The sequence below is a fragment of the Caretta caretta genome, chromosome 3 (assembly GCF_965140235.1).
Source record: "Caretta caretta isolate rCarCar2 chromosome 3, rCarCar1.hap1, whole genome shotgun sequence".
NCBI classification, from domain to species: domain Eukaryota; kingdom Metazoa; phylum Chordata; order Testudines; family Cheloniidae; genus Caretta; species Caretta caretta.
The window spans coordinates 64,617,933-64,639,503 of NC_134208.1; positions in this window are offsets into that span (position 1 = coordinate 64,617,933).

Here is a 21,571-nt window from a genome sequence, read left to right on the forward strand (position 1 = left end):
AAAAATAAATTTTATGATTCTTAAGACAATTTCCTGATTTTTGAACATTGGGAATTTTCAGAGACCCTTCCCCTTTAAAAGTCCTTCCAATTATAGGGACACTCAGTCTCCAAGTTTTACAAAAGCATCAGTGGAGGTCTGTCTAGTTTATAATGGTTAAATACAGCTACACCCCAGGTCAGGGCTTATCTTCAACCCCTCCCTACTGCAATCAGCTTGTACCTTGGCTGGTGAATCCTTGTGGGTGGCAGAGTTCACAAGGTGTCTTCCCTACAGCAGCTCTGCTGTCAGAGTCAGCTAATACACAAGCACCTCCTGCCTGCTTGCCACTCTTTCCTGTAACAAACTCTGCCTTCTAAAGCTCTTTTTCTCCGCATAGTGCAGGCTCTCTAGCAGTGCTGATTTACTACCAGCTGAGCCCAGAGGCACTTGTTAGGCTTTTCCTAATTGGGATGGGGGTATGCCACACCACCAGTTCCGAGCGTTGGGTGCTGCTGGTCCCTATCTGGTTGCACTGAGGATTTCTCGTTCAAGTGCTAAGGGCCTCCGATTGGGGAGTGTCTGATGCTCCCTACTGGTTAGCTTGGGTTCAAGCACTGGAGTCCCAGGTTCTTTGCTGGCTATGTGAGAGCTGGGACGGGGTCTCAGATCTTAGGAGCCTGGCTACTGTGAGGCTTCTGTTGATCCTGGGCAGTTTCACCAGCTAGGCAGCTACTCTTCCTTGGCATTGGAGGTTGCTGGCATTGGAGGTTGCAGGCACCCACCACCACCACCGCTGCAGTAGCTCCTCAGACTTGCTCCTGCTGCCCTTCACCAGCCTGGAGGAAAAGAGCCATTACAGTGGCTCCTCTTCCTGTTCCCCTTGGGTGACTAGTGTGGCTCCCTTTGCTGACAGCTCATGCCCCAAGGTCAGGCAGCAACTCTCTTTAATTTTGTTGTCAGGCTAATACACCTGACAGGCTACTGGCAATGATAGGCAGCTTGGAGAAATGCTGGGACAGCATATGAGCATGTATAAAATGTCAGTTGTAAGAGATGGTCCCACAACACCTCAGCACTGTCTGGATTGTTAAACAATTTTGAAGTGACATTGTTAAAAAAGCTTTGTTGTGAATGGGGTGCCCATGAAAGGGGCCAAACTGCCAGCCTGTGATAATATTATCCATTACTTCTGCATGAAAAGCAAACACTGTGGGCGGGAGTCCTGCAAGTAGACGTGGCCAGAAAATTTTTCATCTTGACCTTTCTTTAATGAAAAATGTCTTTTTAAACAAACCAGAAATGTTAGTAAAAAAAATTCATTTTCTTCAAAATGTTTGGTCTTAAACTGAAATATTTCAGTGTTTGACTTCTTGTTTTTTCAGCAAAAACCTAAACAACTTCACAAAACTAAAAAATATTCTTTGGAACAGAAAAAATTTTCCCAGTCAACTCTACCTGCTAACCATAGCCCTTATCCCTGAAGGCCCTTACTATATACTGTATTCAATCTCTATATGACTATACAAAATACTAACTCTAAATATCAGTGCTGGCCAAATTTTCATTTAAACTCTTTCATTTTAATCTGAAAACTTTTTTTGAAAAAAAATTCTGATTTTCAAAATTATCTGCATTGTTGCTGAAACCAAACATTTCAAAATTTCAATTTTTTAATCCCTCCTTCCCACTCTTTTTCCTTTTTGCCCCTTAACAGAATTAAATGATTGAGGTCCAGGGTGGGTCTTTCTTTCTTTCTTTCTTTCTTTCTTTCTTTCTTTCTTTCTCCTTTTGCCAAATTTTTCCACAGGTGAGGAAGTTTTGAAAAGTTACATAGGAGCACAACGAAAAAATGAGGAAAAACTGTGAATTCAAAAAAAAAAAAAATCCCAACACCCCAAACACAACCCCCTGAACCTCATTCATTATTCTTCACACAGTGCAAAAATGAAGTAAGGCACAACAAAAACAAAATTTGAAATTTCAGAATTTTTTTCATATATTTCATGTGAAATTTAAAAACAAAAACTTGTTCCATGTCTAACTCTGAAAAATCCAGGGAAACCTCTGAAATAGCATGTTAGATATTGGCAGACACTGAGAAGCGACATCCAATCCAATATTTGTTGAATATTTAATAGATTCAAAGTCCTTGAGGAAAAAAATGTTCTATGTAGAAATCACTTTGAAGCTTGATTTTTTTCACTGCCAGATTATCTGGGACAGTCATTTTTTCCAGGCCCTGTCTAATCCTTGTTATCACTATTGCTGACGCATCTCCTAGTGCTGAAAGTAAAAACCGTTTTATGGGAACACCAAGAGGGCCTAATTGAATGAAGAACAGGAGTATTTGTGGCACCTTAGAGACTAACCAATTTATTTGAGGATAAGCTTTCGTGAGCTACAGCTCACTTCATCTGACGCATAAAAGTGGAAAATGCAGTGAGAATGTCTTTATAGTCTCTAAGGCGCCACAAGTCCTCCTTTTCCTTTTGCGAATACAGACTAACACGGCTGCTACTCTGAAACCTAATTGAATGGTTTTGTTTGCCCCAAATGGCGCGGCAGGTACTTCTCCACAGTGCTATGAGACAGATCCAGGTGTCATAGTTTCTGGCCCAAGTGTAGTGGGCCCTGGGCAGAAAGGTGCTAGGTGACTTGTGGAAGATGCCTTGTGAGGAAGGAGTGCCTCACATCAACCTACAGTGACCCTTTGGCTCTTGCAGGAGTCTCCCAAGGGAATCGCATTCAGGTTTATCTAGCTGGAAGGAAAGTTTCCCCAGCATAGGTCCTTATGAGGCAGTAAACCAGGGGACAATGCTCAAGACATGCTAGAAAAAAAATACATTGAATTATTTGCCTTACCTCCAAACACCTGACCGATTATCCTGTGTGCTCTCCATATTCAAGACAGAGCTGAGAAAATAATCACAACAAATAACTTCTTCAGCAAATTTCACCTTTATTTCCTGTTCACAGTGCTCACAAACACTGAAATTCTCAACTTTATTCAAAATGCTTTGTGAATTTCTTTGACAAGTAATTCTTGGTTTGCAGATTACCTGGGAACACTTCATTGTAAATATTTGGATTTACACTGGGTTAATTAGTTACATTAATCAGGTGAGAATGTTTCTGTTTCCTGATTGAGGACAGAACTGATGTGGTGCAAACTGAATTTTACAAATGATTTATAATATTCAAAATTCACTTTCAGTGAGTCTGAATATTTGAGATAAAATTCATTTTCAGACATATTCATAGCAATACCATGGGTTCAAGGTTTCATGGATGGCTACCACAAGAAGGTTATTAATAAAGATGACCTGAAGTTCACTTTTTAATCTGAACAAGTATTCTCATTTTCCCCCATTATATCCTCTGCTGTATTGGATGCGTATAAGGGCCATAGGCAGACAGATAAGGCCAGTTTAAGCCTATCTGGTGAAAATCCCCATTCATCTGGTGAAAAGTCGAATGACCCCTTTGAATTGTAGTTATAGAGCTATGTCACTGTCTCTCGGCTTGTGTGTGACACTGGGCCATTCTGATTTTCAAATGCCATTTGATGTCCATGTCAGTTCTGCAGACTTACCTGGATGATATCATTAACACAAGAGCCTGAGTTGCTTGGGCCGTTGCAGAGACACACCCCACAAGCAAGTTCTAAGCGCAATAGCGCTTCTAGAGAGACAGTCTCCAAACTCCCTGCAATGCAAGGGGAAAGTGCAGTGGGCCAGCTCCACAGAGCAGTGAAGAGGAGAGGCAGGGACGCAGCCCCACCTCTCTCTGTTTCCTTTGCATTCCCAGTAGTGCTAGGAGCCAACAGACCCTGCATATCCCTGAGTATAGGGATTGCTGTTGTGTCTGGATATTGTGCAGAGAATACAAGAAGGAAGGTTCCTTGTCCTCCCAAATCTCCTCTCCCATGCTCTCCCGTCTTTATACACTCATGCCAGGGCAGATACATCCTGGCTGCTAGCCTGGCTGCAGTTTAGAGAAATCTAGTGTCTGGTTTCTATTTGCTCTCATTAAGTCTTCCCCCCTACTTCAGACTCGGAGACTCTGCTTTGCAAGGCTAGGAACTTGACGAACTTTGCTCCACCTGAATCAATCACTCAGAGTCTTCACTCAGACTTGGAAGGTTTTTCAGTAGGACCTGCTGAGAGAAATTGAAATTGCTGTGATGAAAAACGCATGAATAACTCATCTCAGTACATGTCGAGATGAGAGACAATGGCTCAGATTACTGCTGGCATCATATGCTGCTGAGCATTTCCAGTTCTGGCGCACATGAACACAGTGATAAAACATAGCTGATGTCAATCAAGCCTTACTTCAGAAGAGTTCTCAGTGGAATAAACAAACTTCTAAGGGCTGTAGTGTGGGATTTTTTTATGCACATATCATCTTTTCCTTTCCAACTGAAAGTGTCTTTCATCGAAATTTTAAGATAGATAGGAGGGCAAGTACAGTACACTTAGCATTTGGTGTTTATCAAAGAAAGCCTCCAAAATAGGCAAAGAAGCCCTAGGAGTTCGGTGGCTTCATTCCACATGGTGGGAGATAAGCTCATTTGCTCATCTTCACACTGCCAGCTCTCATGCCTGAAAAGATTTTGCCTCCACATCAGCCACCTTAACAAACAACACTTTAAGGATTTAACTTGGGAGGCTGATGAAATGACAAAGAATGAACCTACAAAGGAGGGTATAGCCCCAAATACTCCCCTCCTTGGAGTTTTACTCCCTGAATTGATGTAATAGCAATCACAAAACTGTGATGTTTTCACACAGAATAACCATGTGCTTTCAGCCTGAGTTTGATTAAGTAAAAATTTGATTAAGTAAAAATAAGAACAAAAGTAATATCTCCAAGAGAGAGTGCAGCGTATGTCTCCACTGCAGCAATTAAAAGAACAAAATCCCTTCTTTCTTTGCATAGGCAGCATTGTTTCAAATCTTAAAATGTAGTAAACAGAAACTAAAGACCTCACAATCTCACAGCTATTGCTTTATAGCTCTTTCATTTCTCATTGAAAAAATGACCTGCAGAAATCCTCATATCCATCTCTTCCTGCCTGTAGCTTTTCAAAAGTACATCAGTTCCTCTTGGTTTCAAATTTTGTTTGTATATTTCCTCAGAAATTGCAGACAATGGGACATTTGCATTGATTTCCATTCTTGTTTTTCACATGACATACATTTACGCTAATTCAGTGTGGAGCATTTAAGTCCTCTTCGTGCCACAAGACATGTTCTCAGAAATTGGATAACTCATGTGCCATTAGGAGGCATATATTCTGAGATGGGGTCTGGCAAATGCTAATGCAGACAGGTTTGAATCAGCAGATGAGTTATTTGTAACTTCTTCTGTACCCTTTTGGTATGCGACAGGCCTGGACACATTGGGTGAAATCCTGGCCCACTTGAAGTCAATGCGTGTTTTGCCACTGACCTCTGCGGAGCCAGAATTTCTCCCCTGGGGTCGTCTTACCACAGCCCCTGTACTGCAGCTTGAGGAAGAAATGTTAATAAGGTCCCCAGGCAACAGGTTTGCTGACGTCTTCAGAGGCACGGAGATCCCTGTTTACCTTCATCTTTGGAACAGCCTTTCTCCCTGCACACAGCACGCTGACAGAAGCATTTATTTGACTATAGACCATTTTTCCATTGTCAACTGGAACACTAAAGCTGTATCCAAAGCTCTTTCCAAGGTGTGTTTACTCATATAAATAGTGCACAGCAGCCTTTCTATTAATCCACAGTTCCTTGTTCCAGAAACAAAACTCTCTCTAGATGCTGCTCACACAGAAGGTCACCAAGAGACAGCTCTTTCAGACAGGCTACAGGTTCAGAGAGGTTTTCTCCTCCAACACTGATTTCTTTTTAGGTAATGTGACAAGGCTTTGTTCCTAGCCCAGTGAACCTCTGACCTAAAGTGGATTCAAGAAGCTCAAGAATAGTGAACTAGTAAGTATAACAGCAGTTCAGAGTCTGCCAGGGGTTTCACTGGAAAACTATGGTAGAAATCTCTACAGCTTTCAAGTCTGATTCCTCCCCAATTATTTCCCCTGTTTCTTTTTCTCTCTGATATCTTTACTATTCAACAGGAGGTTCCCTTGTGACGTTATCTTGAGATTAATTTTACAGGTGCTTAATTTGATCATGTATAGCTGTAAGAAAATGTTTTTGCCCCAAAAACCCTGTAAAATTGTTCATTACTTTGGCATCAATTTAATGATTTTTGAAGCTCATCTTTGGTGCACTTCACTTCTGTGAACATCTCTCAACTCAGAGTGGAGCCATTTACAGGTGGAGAAGGTGTTTACACCAAATACAATTCTCTACCAGATACAGCTGATCCTCGCTGACCTTTGGCTTGAAAGAAATCTTGGTATCAAAGTCTTTCCATTATAAATCTGTTATGTGTTGCAGAGCTTGTGATCTTTTTGGTAATAAGTTACAAGATGTGTTGATGATCACTTTTTAACCCAGACATCAAGAGCATAAGAGCTTGATAGTTGTTCAGAACAGCATTACACTATCACACAAAGCCTCTGTCTCTCTCTGGTTTCAAAGACTTATGGATTGTGAGCAAGGCAATGATGATAAAGCAGCAGGGTTGTGGATTTCCTACTTCTCGACTGCATTGGAAGTGAGCAGACTGGGACACCATGGAAAGTTTCAACAAGAAATCAGATTCTTGTCTGAGCAATGCTAAATTCCACAGAGATAATATTTATTCCCAACCTCAGCAATTGCTAATGTGACTCATCAGAAATGACTTCATTACTTTGGAGACCAGTGAGCACAGTGTAAATTGGGGGTCCCTACTGTATTACAGTAAAAAATAAATAGTAATTCTTGCCTTTACATATCGCACCGTAGAAGTCAACTGATCAACATGGCATACATCTGAAGTGGAGTCCACACTGAATGAATAATAATTTGCTTTTCTTAGTTCAGAATAATTGCAAACAAAACTTTCTCTCCCATCTGGGTGATACATTCTTCAAAAATATTCACAGATAGGAACAAGACAGTCTCCTTCCCAGCATTTCCACATTTCTTGATGTGCTCATTCCAAAGTTCCCACATAACTTCCATTGTGCTGTGATCCTATGATCTGAGCGTCTCCTCGGAATGCCAGACTCCTTGATGCCAAGAATTTCACAACTTGCAACAATTTATTTTTAATACTTCCAGCCACTAAAGTTGTTCACAGTTGAGTTGTTACACTAATTTTGAGTCAATACGACCAGCTTCCCTTTGTCTAGTGTCATATATTAACATACAGTTTCAAGGCTCTGAATCATTTTCATGGTCAGAAATACATCTAGGTGCTTGCTTCCAGTCATTAAAACCAGCTGTACTGAATGCCAAATCATTAGCGGAAAATAACCAGCACATAAAACAGTAGATTGATCCTTGTGATGGAGAATGTAACAGCCGTTCACAATTTACAAATTTGTCATCACAGTTCTCGCTTGAAAGTCGCTTGCATTGAACACCTTTTTTTGTGTGTTTTATCACCAATTTGACAAATGGGGCAGATTTACTAAAATTGCCAACCTGATTCCAACAGGTGGAAGGACCATTATGGATCCAGCAGGAATGTAATTAATTCATTGTTAATAGGATTCCATATAGCTGTGTAGGCCCCCTTTACTAGAGGGGCCTCTGAACTTTATTGGGAGTGTTCCAGGGGGAAAGCCTGTGTGCCGCAATCTAGCCTCAGAGACTACAACTCCCATGATGCCTTGGGAAAAGGGGGGTGACTTCCTCGGGCAGGGAGACCAGGCAGTGGACTCCATTTTGGGAAAAGGAGTGAGATTGCTGCTGTGGAGCTCTGTCCATTCCAGGAGCTGCTGCTAGGGAGCCAGATGCTGCTGCTGGGATCCTGCAGGGGTTTTGATCGAGCCGGGAGCCTCAGAGGCTGTTGGTAGCTTCCCTGGAGTCAGAACAGAGACTGTTGCTATGCCTAGAGCTGACTGTGGCGGGCCTGCAGTGAAGGGCTCTGAGTAACCCTGGTTTGGGAAAGTACTTGCAAGGGAAGGGGCACAGCAGAGAGACTGAGTCTGAGGAGAGGCAGAGTGATCTTCCCACCGAACCAGGACCCAGAGCTGCTGACCTTTGGCGGAGCCAGCTCCAGACGTCAGAGGGGTTGTGCAGCTTGCTGCCTTGGCTGGACTGATACACAGAACCGACAGAGCGCTGTCTCCAGCTGCAGATCTTCCAGCGCGCCCACGCAAGCCTCTAGGACTCTGAAATCCAGAGGAGTGTGCACTGCGGGGTGGGGTAAATGGGGGTGGGGTAAATGAGAGTTACATAAGTTTCATTTGTTACTGTTTACTATATTTGCTAATTGATTTTATTCAACTGCCCCTGTGGATTTAAATTAGCAGTGACATTTCATCTTAGTCCGTTATACCGTTTCTTTCAGTTGTTAAGTAAATGAGTGTTAGCTCTAATGTAAGTATATTGGCTGCATATTATTTATAATTGGTATTTGAGTTAGACCCATGCCACAGGTTATGATTATGATTATTATTATTACTACTATTTGAAGTGGTTTATTCCTGGAGGTTCCCAAGGCATGCCATTGAGTGTGTACAGGGGCCAGCCAGGTGGAGGAACCGCCAATTTTAACTTCCTTTAGGAGTAAAGGGACTGCAGCAGAAGGGTGGATAGAGGATTCCCACTTATTCAACATCACCACTGGGATACTCAGGATCTCCTTTAACGTCAATAACAGCAGGCACCCAGGCACACAGGTGAGTGTTGCCTGTTCCCAAGTAACTCAGGGAAGAAAGCGGGGGTTACAGCTGGATCTGTTGAAGGGCACAAAGTGCTTCTTGGTTCTGATATTCTTTAGCTTCATTTTCTTCACTTGCCGTTGCAGTTGCAGTTTGCATTCTATATGACGCAGTAGATTTTTCTTTATCAGCAGGAATGTCTTCTCTTTGACTATGCCTCTGAGTAGGAGTAGCATTAGTAGATGGTGTGGATGAATGTACAGGAAAAAAGCTACCAAAAATGGTTGTATGTGAGCTTCTATTTTTCTACAGGTGCTATTTTTCTTTTTGCCTAACAAAGGCAATTGCACGACCTGAAACTGGATAAAAAAAAAATGATATACATCAATGCCAGGCCCCCTTTCGGCAATTCGCCCAGTCCTTAGGACACCATTTCTCTGGAGCAAAGCTCAGAACCTTCTCAGTGTAGGAAACAAATTAATTCTCAGTTTGAGCTGTGGCTGGATGTAAAGAGCAACAAGTCTACATTTACTTATTGTTGCTTGAAACGATTCTCACTACTTGTACATATTCTTACCTGTCAGTGGCACACTGAAACTCTGATTACAGAAAGTAAATAATTAAGAGATGGTCCTAAACCAAAACCATTTCTGTGAATTTGGATACAAATTCGCTCCTTCTTCTATGACGGAGCAACATATAGAATCCAAATACCCCCAAATTTTGGAAACTTTGAGTCCAGCTCTAGACCTGGATCTCAACTTTGCAGCTTGGGCCTAGTTTTAAGATATCCACCAAGTTTTAAATCTCTCTACCTAGAGAGGAAAGATGGGCTTGTGGCTGAGGCACAAGGCTGGGAATCAGAAGATTAGGACTTGATTTCAAGCTCTGCCACAGGTTTTGTGTGATTTTGGGCAAAACACTCACCTTCTCTCTGCCTCAATTCCCCTGCTCCAAAATGGGCATCTGACTTTCTTACTTTATAGGAGTGCTGTGAGGACAAATTAATTCATGTAAGTGAGATGCTCAGATGCTACCATGAAAAAGCCTAAAATATCAAATTTTAAAAAACTTTAGTGATCTTTTCCTAAATAAAAGGAAATCCATTCCATTTAGCCACCCTCATAAAGGACCAGACTGCAGTACATGTACACACATTGAGTGGTGTCTTCATCCACAAGAAGCTCCATCCATTTCAGTAGGATTACTCATGGTGAAAGGCATTATTCAGCTTGAGTCAGGGTATCAACAGTCTGGTCCAAAAGCAGCAGATTCCTAGTACATGCCATCAGAAGTGCATGCCAAAAAGACCTAGTGCTATATTATTCACTTCAGATGCTGTTTAAGAATGCCATAGCTTTAGCTGGACAAATCATTACTCTTGGATATTCTTCTCGTCTCCTTACTATCTGGGGTAGGTTTAATTTTGCTGCAAATGTCTCCAGCCATGTTGTTACACTTTTAATTTCTTTCTATTTTTATCCCCTATATTATTCATAAAGCATTGAATGATGGCAACTCAGATTTATCAAGGACAATAGTTTAATTAATTACCGTAAGACATCATTTAAAAGCCACAAAGAGCTCACATTTACTCCTACACTTCATCTGGATGATGTCTTTTTGGTTAATTAACTTGCAAATGACTTTCTCTTCCATTTTTTGCCAGAAGTCTTACAAGAACAAAAATGATGAGTGTGCTGAGATTGCTAAAAGAAATGTCCTGTTCTTTCCAGTGGGAGGGAAAGTTCAAAAGGAATTATTCTGGGGACGTTCGATGGCCTGTGATACAGGATGTCAGACAAGATGATCACAACTGTCCTGCTCTGGCTTTGGAACCTATAAAAGGTGAACCACTGTCACAGGGTAAGAAGGATAGATCTGTAGTTAAGAGACAGGACTGGGAGACAGAAGATTTGAGATTCTGGCTCTGTCAGAGAGTATCAGGGCCAAAGTCTCTGCGGGTATAAATGAGTGTTGTTCCACTGATTTCAACAGATTTTTGACCATTTACACCAGCCGAGCATTTGGCGCAGGGAATCTTCATGCATCTGGCTTGAGGTAAGTGGTTGCTCATGTGGAGCACAGGGTGGTAACTTTATTATTTATTTATGAGGGTTTGTCCCTATGCTCAGCATGCTGTCATTTTCACCAGCATAGCTTCTTCAGGTGGCTAGGGCTTACACAAACCAGGACCAGACTCTGTTTTTCTTAAAACTGACAGGATCACATTGTTCCAGGAACGGTCCTCGCTGTTTTTTGGGAGAGGCCAAAAACATTATCAGTGTCCCCCAGCTCCCACATGCAGCACAAGAACACACAAACAAACAAAAAACCAAACAAAAAACACAAATCAGATGTCAAGAATTATAACATTCATAAACCAGTCGGAGAACACTTCAATCTCTCTGGTCACGCAATCACAGACATGAAGGTCGCTAGATACAGGCAAACAAAAAACCGCAAACCCAAATGAACAGCTGAGTGGCTCAGAGGTATGGCACCCCATGGAAGAAGGTACCCAGAACAACCACCCTCCTTGCCTGCCCCTAGAACTGGCCCTGCATGGTTACCGTGTTTATTTATAAAAACTGTGATTGTGCTTCTCATTTGGGTGTGCTGCTGTGCTGGACAAGCCAGGTGAATTTAGTTTTTGAAGGCTGTGTAAGTGAGCAGAATTACACAGACTGGTTGGGGTAGCTCCTGCTCTCAGGGCACGTCTACACTTAAAATGCTACAGCGTTGCAGCTGCGCCACTGTAGCGCCTCAATGTAGACACTAACTACAGCAACGGAAGGGGTTCTTCCAGCAGAGTAGTTAACCCACCTCCCCAAGGGGCAGCAGTTAGATTGATGGAAGAATTCTTCTATCGACCGAGCATTAGCTACACCAGGACTTAGTTCAGCATAGCTTTATCTCTCGGGGGAGGAAGGGGGTGGATTTTTGACACTCCTGAGAGATGTAGCTATGCTGATGTATTTTGTCGGTGTGGACCAACCCTCAGCTACGCCAGTGTATGTTAAGAGTAACTCCGTTAACAGATGCACACTAGGGGCATGGCTACACATGCAGATGTAGAGCGCTGTTAGTTAAACCCGCCTTCGTAGAGCACAGCAGGGAAAGCGCTGCAGTCTGTCCACACTGACAGCTGCAAGCGCACTGGCGTGGCCACATTTGCAGCACTTTCAGCGGCATTGGGAGTGGTGCATTATGGGCTGCTATCCCACAGAGCACCTCTTCCCATTCTGGCACTGTGGCTTGTGGGAAGGGGGCGGGGAGTGCGGGGCATTCTGCGTCCTGTCCCAATGCCCTGTGATGCATCGGTTCACATCCCAGCATTCCCTTTGCTTCCATCCACATTTGGCACCATCTTTCAACGTTTTTTGTACTGCGCGCTCTGTCTTCCCTTTCGGTCTGCGGGAATGGAGCCCAAACTGCTGAGGAGTATGCTGACGATCTCGCCAGCACGTTAGGTTTGACAGTCGAGTTATTCCTTATGATCCAAAGTGACAGTGAGAGCTCCAATGATGATATCGACTTGAGTAACGCATATGACACAAGTTTGCTTGTGGCATTCACAGACATGCTCACCACCGTGGAACACCACTTTTGGGCTCGGGGAAAAAAGCACTGAGTGGTGGGAGCACGTCATCATGCAAGTCTGGGATGATGAGCAGCGGCTGCAGAACTTTCGGATGAGAAAAGCCACTTTCATCGGACTGTGTGAGGAGTTCGCCCCCACCCTGCGGCACAAGGACACGAGATTGAGAGCTGCCCTGATGGTGGAGAAGTGGGTGGCTATTGCAATCTGGAAGCTGGCAACTCCAGACAGCTACCGATCGGTCACTAACCAGTTTGGAATGGAGAAGTCAACCACTGGAATGTGTTGATGCAAGTTTGCAGGACCATTCATTGCATCCTGCTCAGAAGAACCGTGACTCTGGGTAACGTGCATGACATTGTGGCTGGCTTTGCACAAATGGGTTTCCCTAACTGCGGAGGGGCGACAGATGGCACGCATATTCCAATTCTGGCACCAGCCTGCCTAGCCTCTGAGTACATTAATTGGAAGGGGTATTTCTCGATGGTTCTCCAGGCACTTGTGGATCACTGTGGGAGTTTCATTGACATTCACGCAGGCTGGCCCGGAAAGGTGCATGACGCACGCATCTTTCGGAACACTGGCCTGTTCAGGAAGCTGCAGACTGGGACTTTTTTCCCAGACCAGATTACCATTGGGGAAGTTGAAATGCTGATTGTGATCCTTGGAGACCCCGCTTACCCTTTAATGGCTCATGAAACCCTACACAGGGAGCCTTGACAGCTGCAAGGAGTGGTTCAACAACAGGCTGAGGGAGTGCGGAATGACTGTGGAGTGTGCTTTTGGCCATTGAAAGGGCCGCTGGCACTCTCTGTATGGGAAGCTGGACCTGGCCGATGACAGCATCCCGCTGTTATATCTGCATGCTGTACCCTCCATAACATTTGTGAAGGGAAGGGTGAAAGATTCACTGAGGCATGGAACTCGGTGGTTCAACACCTGGAGGCTGAATCTGAACAGCCAGAGAGCAGGGCTATTAGAGGGGCCCAGTGCACGGCTGCAAGGATTAGAGATGCCTTGAGGGAGCAATTTGAGGCTGAAAGCCAGCAGTAATGTCTGGTGCCCTGCACGGGAGTGAAGTGCAGTGGTTCCAATGTTACTAGGAATCTGTGTTTGCTACGCTGACTTGCAGTGCCTGTTTCTTTCCTGGGCTAAGGTATCTTTTTCTTTATGCAATAATAAAGAATGTTTTCAAAGCCAAAAAATCCATTTATTGAAAAGAAAATTTTTGTATTGAAAAGAGACACAACTGCTTGGGAAACAGAAAGGGCAAGGGGGTGGGGAACAGTACAATCACAGATTTGCGTATGTCCTGTCTGGAGTGCTGTGCAATGGGTGCTGTGCTTCAGGATGGCTATACTGCATGGTGATGGGGGTTGAGTGCAGTGGGTAAGGGTCGTAGTTTTCAGGGCTGGGTGGTGAAGCTACACGTGTTGGAGGCAGCTGGTGGCGGTAAGAACCTGGATGTTGGGGAAAGTGGGTTGGAGGTGAAATGGGGGCACAAGGGAAAGAGTTTTGGGACAAGGGCTGCTGGGGGGTCGGGTCTGGTAGTGCTCCACCTGCATTACTCTGAGCACCTGTATCGAGTCCGCTTGGCGCTCCATGACAGATGCTCCATGACAGATGCTTAGCAGCTGCTCCGTGCTTTGGTGCTGGCGATGCGCATTCTGCTGGCGGACCCTCCTTTCACTCTCCCGCCACTCCTGCACTTTTTGATTTTCATTTCTTGAATGCTGCATTACTTCATGCAGCATGTCTTCCTTGCTTCTACGTGGCCTCTTTCTGATTCTTTGGAGGCTTTCGGCCGGTGATAACACGGACGGCTGAGATCTCAAGGTTGCATTTGTAAAGGCAAAATGCAACACCTAACAGAGGCAGCATTGTTCACACCAGACAGAGCAATGATTTCCCCGTACTTAAGAGCAAGCACAGTCTACACAATAGCATAATTTGCCTGTCCCAAAGCAAGTGCACATAACCCACGGGAGCCCCAAAATGGTGAGTAAGCACAGGGTCAAGCATGACTGATTGTTTCACGGCTGTACTGTCCTCTGGGTTTCTGTGCCTTGGGGAGAGCCAACAGTGTTAGGGGGCCCTTATACTGAACACTGATCCCATATTTTCCACAGGAGTTCGTCCTGGAAGATATCTCGCTGCTGAGGGTGACCTGGGAAGCAAGGGAGGGTCTTCTACTGCAATGCGGCTTCTGCCCTGGCCCATATGCAGCTTGCCTGTGTGCAGCAGTGGTCCCCCCACCCCTCATGGCACAGTGGCACGTACAAGTTAGCCTGACTGGGACAAGGACCACAGTGGCTCTCCCGAGAAACCTGCGCAAGCGCCTTGCCCAAGATCTTTGAAGAGATCACTGAGGCCGATTACCGCGATGTGAGAGACCACATCAACGCCCTATTCCACGTCTAGGCATGCATTCAGCCCTAACCCTCCTCGCCCCAAGAGCCCGCACCGAATAACTTCCTTCCCAAAATAAAAGCCGCTTACCGGGAACCTCCTTTGGTGTTTGTCCTTCCCCAAGCACCAGCCGCCGCGACTGGCTACCTTCCTCCTGGCTTGAGAATAGCTCCTGGCTGCATGCATCTAGGGAGTCCGGGATGTCTTCCTCCACACCCTCGCTCCCGCTTTGCTGCTCCTCCTCCTCCTCCCCCTGCCTTGTTGCACTGAGCTCTGAAGTGTCCATGGTGGTCCCCGGAGTGGAGGTGGAGTCGCCCCCAAGTATCATGTCCAGTTCTTTGTAGAATCAGTAGGTCGCAGGGGCAGCACCAGAACGGCTGTTTGCCTCGCGGGCTTTGCAGTAGGCATTCCGCAGCTCCTTCACTTTAATCCTGCAGTGCAATGCGTCCCAGTCATGGCCCCTTTCCATCATGTCCCTTGATATCTGCCCGAAGGTATCGTAATTCCTACAGCCGGAGCACAGCTGGGACTGGATAGCTTCCTCCCCGCAAACACTGATGAGGTCCAGCACCTTGTCATTGCTCCATAGTGGGGCTCGCCTGGCGTGTGGAGGCATGGTCACCTGGAAAGATTTGGTGAGAGCACTCCACACGTGGCTGAGCAAACAGGAAGGGGATTTTCAAAATTCCCAGAGAATTTAAAGGGCGGGTCTGACAGTTGGTGACCTGAGGGCAGGGCAGTAGAGTTCAAAGTGATGACCAGAGTGGCTAGCACAGGCATTGTGGGACACTTCTGGAGGCCGATCAGAGCGCACTAACAGACCAGGGCGTCCACACTGGCGCCGCGGCACTCCAGCGGGGGCGCAGCAAACGTTATTCCACTCGCCGAGGTGGAGACCCGCAGCGCTGTAGCCGTGGAGTCAGAGTGCTCTACGTGCCTTGTCAGTGTGGACGGTAGTGAGCTAGTGCGCCCGGGGCTCCTTTATTGTGCTGTAACTCGTAAGTGTAGCCAAGGCCTAGGTTACCGAACAAGCAGGATTTGGCCTAAAGCAGCAATTTCAAACAGAAAGGAATAAGGTCTGCTGAAGGATGCGGTTCATTCTGAGCACACCACCGTGGATGCTCTGCTCTGTGTACTATCTCCCCATTGAACACAGAGCCAAGTTCAAGGTCTGTGTCCTGATATTCAAAGCCCTCCAAAGGATTGGCTAAACCAACTCAATGTAGTGTTCAAATGGAAGGTTGTACATTAATAAGTAGTGATGTGCATTGTGGGGCTTAAGATGAACAAATGAACCTTATTATTTCTCTGAACTGTCCATGAGAGAGTTGGACATTGTGGGGCAGATTTGTTTGCGAAAACTTGGGATTGGCAGTGTGTTGGGATCACCTTGCTGCTTGTAACCAAGGCTCGTGGAAGCCAGAGTGAGGCCCTGGGACTGTAGACAGGCTGCTGGGGGTAGAGCTGCTGAACCAGGGCCACCTAAGCACACAGACACTCGGGCTGTGACCTGCATGTTTGTAGGCTGATTGTGAACATCCCAGCTGGGAGCTACAGCTGCAAAGCATTGTGAGACACCCAGGGTTGCAGGGCCAGTGGTGACACAAGCCTTCACAGGTCTGCGTTGCAGCCTGAACTGTCATGGTGCCCCAGAAGCATTAGGAGAGACTGCAGTTGTAGTTGGTCCTTTCATGGGAGAGCATGGAAGACAGTGAGTAGGCTAGGCCTATCCACAAACTGGCCCTAAACATTTAGGGTGCTACTTATAGCATGCAGCTGACTCACTCTGAGCTGAACCACAAAGTGGTTGAGTTTATTTAATACAAATTTCTGGGGATAAGGCATAGATTATTATTTATATAAAACTGATTCAGACAGTTCTATTGGAGATAACCATCAGAGCTCCCAACCTGAGTCTTACTGTTCATTATAGACATCTCTGTCATTATTCAGATAAGCACGAGCACTATTAAAAAGAATGATGGTTTACCATGGTCAATCAACTACCTTTAAAACAGGTTGTGATATTCCTGAGGCACAAAATCAACAGGAGGAACTAATCCAATTATTACAAGTCAGCTAAATCTTCTAGAACGCCTAGACAGACATTCTTCATGAAAGGAAAACCAAAGGAAATAGGTAATGGAGCGCTAACTAATTGGCATTCTCTGTCTGTAGAGCAGAAAATAATACTTACAGAAAAATGATGTTTTCAGCTCGGTTTTCTAGCAAGAATACTTGAGGTGTGTCTGTAGAATGCCATTTTTGTTCTCCACCTGTAATTTAAACATCTTCACCTCAGTAAATATTTGTTTTGACATATTTATAGCTGAACAAGTAACAGGAACAAGTGGCTCTTTCAATTTCTTTTATTAGTGTGCTTATTAATGGTTTGAGATCTTCTGGCCAACAGACCATTTGAAATATATACCCCTTTCACTCTATAAACGCCTACTTTGACACACCTTGCTCCATGCAGTTCGTCAAGTTTATCTCACACAGAGTTGTGCAAATAGTGTTATTTTGGGGGGTGAAGGAAGAAAACTGTGTCATGACTAAAGTGCAGCACTTCCTGGTATAACTGAGATCAGGGAAATTGTTGCATCAAATGAAAACTTTGCCCTTGTTGATATCCTGAGAAACAAACAAGGTCTGAGCTCCATCCAATGAAGTATCAGGTACTGCCATGAGGTTAGTACCTTCAACTCTCATTGACTGCATGTGCTCAGGACCTCACAGGATCAGACCGTTTTATCACAAGCAGACGTGAGGTAGAACTACTGCTTATGAGCCTGAAAGGCTTGACTGTTTACTTATTGTATAGTAGTTTACTTGTTACCCCTCAATTAACCAAGGCAACAGCCTTTGCCTGATAACCATAAATATGTTTCTGTTTAATGGACCATCTCTTGCAGTTCACCTTTGCTTATAAATCTGAACTGAGGCTGTCATGCCCGTTTTTATACGAATTCATGTGAAAATCACAATCTCCAGTGCACATCAGATTACACAGGCCTGATCTGCACCTGTCCATTTCCATTCCTTTTAATTGAGGGAGAATATTCCTTGGGAGTTTGGTCTTTGGAGGGGTGGGGATAGGGGGATGCTGATATAACAACTCCTCTTCAGTGCTAGCTGAATGACTGTGTAGAGAAATGATGTTTTCATCAACCAAGCAGCACTTTTGGGTTAAGTCCACGTCAAATTGTCATTATTCTCAATGAAGCATAGGACCAGATCCTCAGCTGGTATGAATCGGGGCAGCTCCATTGACTTCAGTGAAGCTATGCCAGTTGATCCCAGTGGAGGATCTGGCCCTAAGCCTTCTCCCTAAATTATGGGAATCGTTCATAATACAGCAAACTGGACACCAAGCAAATGAAAATAAGTAGCATGTGTCCTTTATTTCCCACTGGGTTGCTTCTCCCCTGGGATACAATAAGTAAATGGGGCCACAAGGCCGTTGAGCATGGGGATGTGGGGAACGAATAGTGCTGCCACAGAATGCTCCCCCTGATCCCACCAGCCATAGAAGCTACACCAGGCAAGAACTGCATCACAAGGCTCCATGGATCTGCAAGAAGCCAGGGGCAGAATGCCAGAGGACAGCTTTGTAACATCATTCCCTAGGCTGGGGGAATTACCCACATAAGAATGTTTACTGACTAAATCCCTGAGTCGGCAACTATGTGTCCAACAAGTGAAGCTATCCTGACTGTGTGCCCCTACTTTAAAGCACCATCTTGGAGACCCCATTGTCCTGGTTACCATCCTTCTGACAAAAGATTGGGAAGAAGATTCCTTCTGAAGTCAGTGCCCCTTTTAAAATTGGCTACTCTCATTATTCAGCGGCTGAGGCACTCCCAGCCAGAGGAGCAAGACATGAAATCTAATATAATCCAGGACTCTGGATTGACAGCATAAGGAGCCTGGCCACTAGAACTTTGTCTGCAATTACTTTTCCACCCTCTGTTGAAAAGAATGTATTTAAGAACACTTTAAGTTTGCTGGCAGCCAAGTTGCTTTCTAACACAACCGAAAGAGACATTGTAGCTGGGGCCACGGTGACTGTGCTGGCATCGTCTGTTTTACTAAAAAAAAAAAGGATCTGGCCATCCAAACTTTTGAAGCCATTTAAGTACATTTGTATGTATTCTTCGGGTATTCCATTCAAAAGAAAAAGGGAAAAGCAGTCGTAAGAGGCTTCTGGGAAAATGTGCCCCTTTTTTAAAAAGCCCCTCCCCAAGAAAAACCCTCCTCCGACTGACTAGGTGCACATGCAGAAAAATCATTTCATGGAACTACAATATTAGAAAAGATTTAACAAAAAATATTACAACTATTCATTAACCACAGTCAACTGTAAGCTAGGATTGCACAAGAGAAAATACTCAATTTAGAACAACTGGCAAAGTATTCCAAAAGCACAGGAATTTAGAATCTACAGGGGATGTGTTTATTTACACCAGATGTTGCAGCACTAGTGAAGAGTGGCATACGCTCTCCAAGTCTGAAAATATTAAAGCTTTTCAAGTGTGACTAGAGTGTGAAACTCATAAATACGCCAACTATCTACTGAACATCCTCCATCTGGAGTTCTGGGGCATCACCTTTTCCGGCAAAAATATTTTAGTGGACATCTTACGTTGCCTAAATATTTCTACAAAAGTAGCTGGCTAAATCAAGCATCCTTCAGTGCAACCAGTTTCCTTTTCCCAGGAAACCCAGCCATGAACCTTCCCATCTGTGCATATATACAATGAATGAAATCAGTTCTCCTCTCTCCAACCCAGTGCATGGCATAGAGGAATGGTACTGCAGGAGAGCTACTGCTGGCACTAGCTAGCTACTGCTGGCACTAGCTAGCTAACAGTACTAGCTGTTCCAGTGTCCGAGTGCAGTAGCTGCCCAATACCTTCATTTTCGGTGGGAGACTGCACTTGCCTAAGCTCTACATGCACCCATTACTTAAGAACATTTTGAAGGGATAGGTGTTCCTCAGTGCATTATATTTGCTGCCTGACACGTGACCAGATCACAATCTATGGCACCAAACCCTGGAAGAGCTGTTCTAACAACAAATATAAAGGGTGGAGAGAAATGGCATGATGGTACAAAATTACCAGAGCTTGATCTTATTTTCTCCTGACTGGAGCAGTAACTCAACAGATTTAGGTGTAGAGTAACTAGATCTTCCATAGGCTAGAATGTATTATCCTAGGCTAATCACAAACTAGGGGACGTTTAGGCAATAAACCCTGTTTAATAGTTGCTTTTGTTTCTTTTTATAAGCACATACAAACTGTGGGCTTTCTTTTTTCTTTTGGGACTTAAAAGGTAAAAAGAACAGAATTACCAAAACAGTATTTATTTTTAAATTTAGTTTTAGCTACCTTTTTTGTCTTGTTCACAAGGTTGTTGCCCTGGGAGATTCTAAACAGAGAAGAAATGCAAAGGGATTAAAGGGATTTATCTTTAGGAGAGAATGCTGAACCAGGGTAATAAATCAGCAGGCGATAATGAGGCCTTTGTGAAGTCCCTTGCATTAACTGAAGTTGTAGTTTACCAAATGCCATAAAAAGGGACTGTGATCATGGTTGGTCTATAGTCACCATTAAGAAAAACAAACACATGAGATGGTAGAACTGACCTACATCCTATATATTATGACAGTAATTTGTTATATGGTCATCATACTGGGATCCGAGCCTTAAGGAAAAAATGTTCTACTTAGCAACAGTTTTGTTGATACTGTGTAACATATTTGCTGTATTTTCCCTTCCCCTGTTCTTTATTACTAAGAATATTTAGACTGAGATGCTTCTGAAGAGGTCATCTGTTCCTCCTGGCATTTCCTCCTTCGATATCACCAGCAGCTGGTCAAGACTTTGAAACAGAGAATAAGCTGCAGGGACAGATGAACGCTTCTGAAACTAAAGGTTCTGCTGCTAATTCAAGAGCAAACAATGCAGTCTAGTGGCAGAACCGCAGGTCTGGGAGCCAGGAACTTGTGAAAACTAACTACAGTTCCACAGTTGGCTCCTTGAGTGGCCTCTCTGCAAGGCCTAGTTAATTAGTCTATTGTGCACTTTGAAGTTAATTGCCAGTTATTATTGTTAAAAAGAGCTAAAATAATGTTCAGATTTTTGCTGTCCTCCCATGGTCAGTCTTAGCCTGGGAGGAAGGTAGAATTAAATACCCATATTCCTCTCCATAGACCTGTGGTGCCCAAACTTTTCCTGTTGCCCCCTGCCCCTTTACCAGGAATGGAATCTGTCTGTGCCTGACCTGACCTCCCCATTACTGCACAGTTGGCTCAGCAGAGGAGTTTGGGGGCAGAACTGGGAATGGGGGAGGAGCTGGGGCTAGAGGTGGAGCTGGCCTTGGGGCAGAGCAGGGGTTGGAATGGAGCTGTGAATGGGGCCAGAGCGGGGCTGGGGGCAGAGCAAGGATGGGTGGCACTCCCTCCATGCCCCCTATAGGGGCTGGCCCTGGCCCTGCTGTGCGCCCCAATGTTCCTCACCACCCCCACTCCCAGGGGGGCATGCCCCACAGTTTGGGGACCACTGCCATAGAGCATGCCTCCCTCTTCTCCTGCTTTGTCGCCTGCTGTGAAAATCAGAGAAGCTGTGGAATTGTAATGTTTTGTTATGTTGACACAATGTAGTTTTACAGAGATATTTATTTAGATTTAAAGCTGCTAGAGTCACCCATCACATACCTTAAAATATACAGTATAAAACAATACAGGACTGCTCATCTCAGACTGAGGCATTAATAAACAACCACTGGGAAATATAATGAAGACAATAAACTGAAACCTA